At 44.5% G+C, this 9,077-nt stretch overlaps 1 long non-coding RNA gene across 3 annotated transcripts in view; it reads left to right on the top strand.

Annotated features, from left to right (window-relative positions):
* Window positions 1-1,504: 1,504 nt before the first annotated feature.
* Window positions 1,505-9,077, top strand: part of LOC137159708 (uncharacterized) — a 62,890-nt gene continuing 55,317 nt past the window's right edge. For all 3 annotated transcript variants that reach the window (XR_010921704.1, XR_010921705.1, XR_010921706.1), the window contains exons 1-2: window positions 1,505-2,002; window positions 3,390-3,520. This is a non-coding gene — a long non-coding RNA (uncharacterized lncRNA). The remainder of the gene's footprint in view (window positions 2,003-3,389; window positions 3,521-9,077) is intronic.

The following is a 9,077-nucleotide window of genomic DNA, read 5'->3' as shown; positions in this document are numbered from 1 at the left end:
GGATTGGGGGTTCAGGAAGGAAATTCAAAGGGGGAATATTAGAATTTGTGGGAGGAACATATAGGAACCTAAGCCCACCATTACAAAACTGAAAGATGGATCACCCGCTTTTCCTACTGACATTCAGTTGCCAAGGCTTGGTTCTAATTCTGACTGTTTCTGTTGACCTGTCCTAAAATTTTTGCATCTGCAAATAAGGGATAGGAGGTCTCGATCTGGTATGCTTGGATATTGCTGATGGTCCAGGTGTTTCATGCCAAGAAACATCAATAAGGTGTTGATAAGAGAGAAGGGATTAAAATCAAAGGTTTCCCATTAATTGAGTCATGCTGTTGCTGTATGTATTACTTGCTGAATAGATTGTTCACTAATACTTCTGCTCATAAAACGATGATCCTCAAGTATATTGGTATGTCTTAGCAAAAAAATAATAAACAGGGAGTGCAGTGGAAATGGGTTGGTGTTGGGAGGGAGACTTCCTTTATTGCTAACTTCAGGCAGGACTAGAAGTCAATTTAAATTGTTATCATGAAGATCAGGACTAGTCTGCGCAGGAGAGGGGCTTAGCTTCAAATACTCAGTATACTGCAAACAGAACCTAAGTCGTATATAATAATCAGTTGAATTACACACGCCATCTCCTCAGAATGTGAATTACCTACATATGATATACTTCAGCCACTGCCATAAATATGGGGAGTGCAATTTGTTTGGCATTTGGTGGAAGTGTTGGCACAAAGGGCAAATAAAAATAGAGGAAAGAAAAAAGTATCTCTTGCATTCCACTTCCCACCAATTTTTACAGCATACAAGATCTTAATAAAATGCAGCCAAAGCATGATGTGGAAGAAAGCATCCTTTTTACTTGAATCATTTTCTGATCTGCAATGAACTGTTCTAAATAATAGCCAAAATATTAGGCTCCCCCTCAGAAGACAAAAAGAGGCAGAGTAAGGAAAGTTGTCAAGGTCATATCATCTTTTCCATATGAACTTGTTGGTTCAACAAGTATTCAACAGGAGAAAGGTTCCATCATAAAGGGCAGAAATGAAAGTATATGAAATAAAAGAGCATTTCTCAAATAAACTAGTAACTTATTTAATAGCATGACTGTGGGTCATGAGATCACTGTATAGTCAATGGGAGCAGTGGGTGCTCAGCACCTGTGGACCTACAGGCTATGTCTACACTGGAGCTAGAGGTATAATTTCCATCTTGGGAGGATATATCTGTGCTAGCTCTCATCAAGCTAGCATGCTAAAAATGGAAGAGTAGCTAGCTGCCCAAGTACATACCTAGTGTGATGGGGTATACTCCCCACTCTGGCCCTGAGAGAGTTGAATTAGCCCAGGTGGGTCCAATCAGTCAATTAAGCCACAGGGGAGATTTAGGCAGTGTGGAGGGTTCTAATTAGAAGAAAGCTCACCTGTGAGGGAACAGGCAGGGTTTCTATAAAGTCAGGAGGCTGACAACAGTATAGAAGGTACCAGAGAGGAAACTTGCAGCCTCTCTCCTTGAGATAAGAGAGAAAGAAGTGGGGATAGGCAGCTATGAGGAATGGTTTACTTTGTAGGCTTAAGAGAGAGGGGTCTGACTAGGAAGGTTGATAAAGGAGTTTAAAGAAGCGGGGTAGGAGATAGTCCAGGGAGGAGAGTAGTGGGGTTGGTGAAGTCCCAGCCCTTAACGCTACCTGTAGGGGCCTAGATTGGAGCCCAGGCTAAAGGGAGGGCCTGGGTTCCCTTGCTATCCACTACAGAGTGCTATTGCTAGGGGCAGTGAATGGGAAGACTGACTGAATCACTGTCAGAATGATATAGTCAGGGCAGCAGGTGTGAGGACTGCCTGAAGGGGAAACCACAGTGAGACATGAGGCCAGAGGGCTGAGTCACAAAACAGCCACATTGTGACTCCATTAGCAGAAGGAGATCTGCAATGGTGGAATATCAGAAAGGGGACACTGAACCATGCAGTGCTAATTGCCAAAAGGAGGTACCACCCCGCGGTGAGTAGAGTACCTGGGACTCTAGGGCTTCAGACAGAATTGTACTTGGAGCAGCCAGCCCTTCCTGCTGCTTGTGCTGCAGTAGCTATTGTTCTGTTTTAGTGCACTAGTTTGATCAGCGCTAGTGTGTCCACCCGAACAGGAATTACAATTCCAGCTCCTGTGTAGAACATACCCCAAGTTAGGTGCCTATTTTCAGACATGCAAGTTTGAAGTACAAAGTGTGAAAAAATGTCATGGGGGTGAAGGGTAATAGGCACGTGTATAAGACACAGCCCCAAATATTGGGACTGTCCCTAAAAATCGGGACATCTGGTCGCCCTAGTCTTAATCTCCATTACTTTGATTCATTGCAAAACAGAGAATTTACTCAAGGGAGGCCTAATTGAGTTCTTGCCATGCTGTGAGTTCTTCAGTGTATCTTATGAATGCTCTGATCTTTAACATGGTTGGAGCTCGCATGTGTCCGCAAACAACACGCCATCATCCCTGGATGGGAAGGCCAAGAGTCTAATTTAGTTTTGACCACCCTTCAGAAGCATTCCTCCCATAATATGATGGGGGTAACACTGTAGTGTTTTGGCAGAAAGTGGGATATTCCTTCTCAGAGTGATTCTTCAAAGTATACTCCTGGGAAGTTGCAGAAGCTTTTTTGTGTTCACTTAACTTTGGCTTTCTGTTTCTTGATATATAAAGGCTCAAGCTCTCTTCTGCACCCCTTGCCTAAGTCAGTCTTCACTCTCAAAGATTAATCAAATGCAGCAGAGGAAGTCAGAGGAGCTTCCTTTTTAAAAAAAATAGCATAATTTGGAGTAGTAAATGCAGCCTTTCTTGGGTCCTTCTTTTGCATGATGCCATTTTAAATGTTTTCTGTGAAATTGCTCTAAAGTGGCAGCTATATATATATGCTAATGAATAAGTCAGTTAACAAACTGCACATGAGAATTTGTGCACAGACCTCAAAAAAGGGAGAAGACGGATTGCTTTTTGCACATCTGGCAGTCATTTATTCATCATAGAACTGTTCTTCTGAAAATATTGCATAATAGATTTATGGAACCAGATTCATCCCTAGTGTAAGTCCATTGATGTCAATGCAGTTACTCCAGAGATGAATTTCTCGCATGGTATGTAAATGCTTTTCTTGAAAGACAGAGGGAGGAAACAGTTTAATATAAAGGCTTCTCCTCTCTCTTCCCCCCCCTCTTAAAACAGCTGGCAGCTGGTTAAGACTGGCATACTGGCCAAGAGCAATTACAGAGATGGGCCATGAAAAAGAACAAGAGTAGGGAAAGCTGCTAAGAGGAAAAGTGGAAATGCCCTGGTTTTCCCACTCAGATAGAGGGAGTGGGGTAATCTTTATAATAAAAATGACTTTCTTTTCTAGGTGAGAAGTAAGAAGAAATTGTGTTATGCATCAAGATCAGAAGCAGATTATCATCCATCATAGGATTCATATTAGTCTGGAAATGTCTATCTCCTGATGCAAGTTAGTGCCTCAATTGAGATTTTACTAAGGTACATGTGAGCAATTCAACAGCATAGTATGTGTGTTTGTCATAGGGGGATCATTACAAGGGTTATCAGTATGATCGCATAGTACGGGCAGAAGCTTGTTTCTCTGTTGGACTGAGACGCTAATTTTCATTGCAGAAACTACTCAAAGGCTGGATTTACAGTGCTAGTTTGAGTGACGGCAGTAATAATCACTCTTAATATTGGTTCACTGTCAAATCCTGTTCATTAACTAAAACTATGTTCTTTACCTATCCATTCTTGGGTAATATTGTGTGTGTCTGGACTCGGGCACTGACTTGCTGGGGTGAGTCACTAAACCTTTCTGTGCCTCAATTTCCCCATTTGTACTATAGGGATAATCATACTTAGCAAACCACTGTATCTCACCAGGGTGGATAGGATGAATTAGTTAATCTTTGTTTGTGTTTGTTTGTTTTTTTTGTTTGGACTGAAAATATATAGTGTTCAGTATTTTGTTTAGCTGGTGAGTGGGAAGGCTTAAGAACTTCTCAGTTGTCTGTACAGGATTTTCTCATCTACTCTTGTAACAAGGAATGTTCCTGTTAAACAGTTCCTTTGTTAATTCAGCTCAGTCACATCTTAGTCAGTTCCTGCCTTACCCTTTGTAGTGTATGTGGTGAGGGGTGGGGGGAATATGTCTACGCTGCAATCGTAGTCCATGCTCCTACATATAGCTCCAAATTCCCCTACTGTCCATACATACAACACTCAAGCATTTACCCTTTTTTGAGCTTTGAACCTGGGCCTGCTTGCACAGCTAAGGGTGTGGGTTAAAACCTGATCTTACTAGGCTAGAAGCAGGTGGCAGGATCAGAGTCAGGCCAGGGTTGGAAGCTGGAGATCAGAAAGCAAGGTGTGGTCTGGAGTCACAGAAGGCCAGTAAGTCCATGTGGTAGTCCAGATAATTCCCTTTGGAGCTGACTTCAGGGTTATATACTGCACTTGGCCAATCAAAGTGCCACAGGGTGCTGTCACTCAATTCTTTGAGTGGTACTTCCTGTAGTCGCTAATATCTACAGTGCTGCTTGGATGTTGCTCTGCCTGCCTTCCCAGTGGCAATGTGGGAACATCAGCTGTCCCAGGCTCCATCCTAGGTTCTAGTCCCACAGATTCTTACAGGTAGGGCTTTGCTTTGAGTATGCTCATATTCTGGCTAGGCTATCCTGAGTGCTCAGGCCTGGGTACCAATCATCCAGACTAACTGTGCAGTATAGACATGCTGTCAGAAATCAGGGCCTGTAGCAGAGCCAGTTTGCAGACCACCTAATAATCACATCTGACCTGTAGTAAGCTGCCTGTTTGGTTACACTGCCTGATTGATGGCAAGTCAGCAGACCAGCTCTTAAGACCAGCAGCAGCAGTTCAGTGGCTGATCAAAGCATTAAGACTGATGTACTGGCCAAGAACAATTGTACACTGCCTTGTCTTACTCCAGGTGACCCACACTTGACTCTGGCATCTGGGCTCATATTCCTGGCAACTGACTCCTGCTCCAACCAATAGGCACATCCACTCATGTCCCAGTCTCTGATAGTTTGAGCAGCCCTAAAAACACAACAATAAGGGCACTAAAACTGATATGGTAAGCATGGATCCTACAAAGGCCAATATCTCTGAGATAGTGGGAGCATTACAGGCCCAGAATTCAACCCTGCAAATTGAAGCCACGCCATCTTCAGTTCTGACCACTGCTCCTCATTACCCCAAGCTCCCTCTGCCTGACAAGCTGAATGGCGATTGTGACAAATTTTATGGGTTCCTAAACCACTTTTGGCTCCTATTTGTACTCTGCCATTAATTGTATCCCACTGACCAAGCCTAAGTGGGATTGCTTATCAGCCTGCTGAACTTGGTAATCTCCGCTCCTGGAAAAATCAAGCCAGCTTCTGGGACAATCTGAGGACTTTATTTGAATTATGGTGGTGATCTTCAAATATCTGAATCACAAGCATACCGCCAAAGCCCTGCTTCAGGTGTTGGGGTAAGGTGGTCAACCAGTTGCTCCATGCAGCAGAGTTCCAATGTTTGGGTGGCCTCGTTCTAATTGGTGTTTACTACCAGTGTTCTTCTTTCCAGCCTGGCCTAATCAACCATGTTAAAGATGAACAGGCACATGTGGAATCCCTGGCTGGCCTGAATGCCTTGTTGACCTATGCATCAAGATTGATGACAGCCTAACTGAATGCCACCAAGAAAAAAATAGCCATCTTGGCTCCCGCCTGTTGGCTCCAGCATCAGTCCTTTCTCCATTTCTCAAACCCATGCAAGTCCATCAGGTCCAGCCTGGCCTCTCCAATATAGAAAAGAATCAACGCAGGGCCTCAGGCTTATCAGGACACTTTGCATCAAGCTGAACTGCCAGGGTCTGATCTTACCAAGCCCCTGTTGCAGACAGGTAAAGGGATCCCCTGATTACCAAGCACCACGCTGAGAAAACAGTTTCTTAACTATTTACAAATTTATTTGGGGTAAAGGGGATGTGGGGTTTTACAAAGGAAAAAGGAACAATACATATAACAGAACTATCTACTTTCCTTAACAGGGGGATTTAAGCAGATTAGAAGGAGAACAAGACACAGAGTACACTAGATAACGATTATATGAGTTTCAAAAGTATAATCAAATTAATGTTACTAATACCCGAAAACTATAACAAGAATACTATTTAAAATCTTACCACCACGAGGAACAGGGTCATGACGCCTGACCAATGGGGGACACGAGAAAAGCTCGGGTTCAAAACTCGGACCGGTTACACTCGACTCGACTCTCGCCCAGCAGAGGACTCGGGGGAGGGAAGAGGTAGCAGCTCCAGGGGATCAGTCTGGCGGGCCAACAGCTCTTCTGCCAGGCCCGCCGAAATGCAGCAGTTACTATGCACTGGGGCTATGCTTGGTAGATGAGGGGTGTGCAATATTCGTAACAGCCGATGGCTGCCCCTGTTCATGAGGTGTGCAGTATTCGTAACAGCCGATGGCTGCCCCTGGGCTTTTTGCAACGTCCCATTGTTTGCCATTTCAGATGTGCTATCTTAGGTGTGTCAGTAAAGGTCCCGATAAGGTCAGGTCTCAGTCTACTGTAATTGCCGAGCGGGAGGGGGTGAGCGGGGGGTGAGTGCCGGTCACTAGATATTATAGTGTCGCCACAGCCCCAACCCCAAAAACGGGTCCAGGCTGGCTTGTCACCCTTCCCCAGCAGTCTGCAGCAATGCTTGGCTGCTGGTACCCTGGTGATGGTCAATCAGCATCCAATGCATATCTAGTTCCCTCTCTGGCTCTGGCACTTTCATGGATTTGGAGTTCATCTGAGCACACAAGATCCCCACCTAATGCAAGGACTCCCCTGAGTTAGTCAAGCCCATAGATGGGCCATTCCTTTTGTTGATCACCCACCAGACAGCTTCCTTAGAAGTAACTACCCTTCAGGGCCACTGAGAAAGTTAGTTTGGACTAATTCATGTACCACATTAATCAGTTTGCTTTGACATCCCCTGGCTCATCGCTCGAGACCCCACACATCCACTGGCAATCAAGCATAGGATGCTTTGACTCTCTGGTTTGCCAATAATCCCATTTCCCAAGAGCTAACCCAGGGCCAACAAGACCTTGTAGCTTACTCAGTCCTCCAACAAATTCAGAGATGCAAAGAGAGGATACAAAGGTGACTCCGGGAACCCCAATGACCTCCACAAATGGATCCAGGGATTCCTGCTAAATATCAACACTTGGACTGTGGCTCAACGAAAAGAGAGCAAACACCTTACTGCCCTATAACAGCTACAACTGCCCCATTGACTTTCAGCTGGGAGCAAAAGTTCCCTTTGGGCATCTTTACTCCCTCTCCAAACCCAAACTACAGGCACTCCAGCGCTATCTTGAGGAAAACCTGCAGAAGGAATTAATACACCCCTCTACATCCCCAGTGGGAGCCCCAATCTTTTCTGTGATGAAGAAAGATGGCTATCTCTGACCTTGTGTGGACTATGAAACTCTCAACAAGATTACAATCCAAAACTGGTACCTCATACTGCTTATTGGTGAGCCATTCAAAAGGCTATGCTCTGCCTAGGTTGGACCTCCACGGAGTTTATAAACTAGTGCGGATTGGGAAGAAGATGAATGGAAGACCACCTTCCATAGCAGGTATGGCTATTTTGAGTATTTACTCAAGCCATTGGGGTTGTGCAACGCCCCTGCAACCATCCAGCATTTCATAAATGACATCTTTAGGGACATGCTGGACCAATTTGTCGTCATTTACTTGGACAACATCCTCATTTTCTCTGAAAGTTAGTCCCTCCGCAATCATCATGTGCTCACTGTCTTGGAGAGACTCCGTGGAAACCACCTTTATGTGAAGCTCAAGAAATAAGTTCAATATGGACACAGTGGAATTTTTTGGATATAGTGTCCCATCTGAGACACACCATGGACCTGTGTAGGGTGGTTGCAATATTTGGCTGTACCACGTCCAAAGACCTATGTGAGTGCAGTGATTTCATTTCTACAGGCAATTTAGTAAAGGATTCTGTAGCCTGGTTGCCAAAGGGGGCTCAGTTTGCCTGGTCCACAGAAGCTCCATCGGTTGTTGATTGACTGAAGAGGGCATTTAGCTCAGCATTCATCCTGATTCACCCACTCAACCATTTATGATTGAGACTAACACCTCAAACTTTGCCACTCCGCAAACAGGTCCCCATAACCAACTCAACCCCTGTGCCTTTTATTCTTGGAAGCTAACCTTGTCAGAAAAAATTATTATATTTGGGACAAGGAACTACTAGTTATCAAGCTGGCTTTTGAGGAGTGGTCTTTTAGCCAGTCCACAAGAACCTGGAATACCTATGGTTAACGGGTCTAACAGTCCAATATCAGATCTGCTGGCACCTCTTCTTTGCTCACTTCAACTTTTGTGGTAAACTGTCATCCAGGGACAAGAAACAGGAAGGCAGATGCCCTACTCTGCAAAGATGAATATCTCAAACCTGGTGAAGAGCCTTCTGCCTCTCTACTCAAGGTGCCCACTTTGACAGTAGGACAAACGACAACAGTCTGACATCCTGCATCTGCTCTCTGACAACCTGTTTGCAACCCAAATTTCCCAGACCCTGAATGATGTGGTTTCCTAACCCAATTCTCAGTTATGATTACAGAACGGCCTCCTCTATCTCAGGGGTTGTATTTATGTTCTGGAGGGACAACCTAGTTTCAATCCTTGAGGCCTATTATATGATTCACTGCTTGCAGGCCATTTTGGCCAATTCAAGACCTGGATCCTGGACTCAAGGACCTTCTGCTGGAAAGGCCTACAAGCTTACATTAAAGACTATATAAGATACCAGGAAACAAAGATCAAAACCCCTAGTGTCCGCTAACCTCTTGCAACTTTTAAAAGCCAGGCTGGCTGTGACTCTCCTTTCATAAGACAAATACGTTGTTAGCTTCCTCCTTGGTGAAGTATCCTGTGTTTCCTTTATACCCCCAGATATACCCTAACAATTCTTTGTCTTTAGTCATAAACAAGACATGCCCCTGCT

The sequence above is a fragment of the Emydura macquarii genome, unplaced genomic scaffold (assembly GCF_026122565.2).
Source record: "Emydura macquarii macquarii isolate MOO-44397 ecotype Brisbane River unplaced genomic scaffold, CSIRO-AGI_Emac_v2 contig_1876, whole genome shotgun sequence".
NCBI lineage: Eukaryota > Metazoa > Chordata > Testudines > Chelidae > Emydura > Emydura macquarii.
This window is presented reverse-complemented; position numbering and strand designations above follow the sequence as displayed.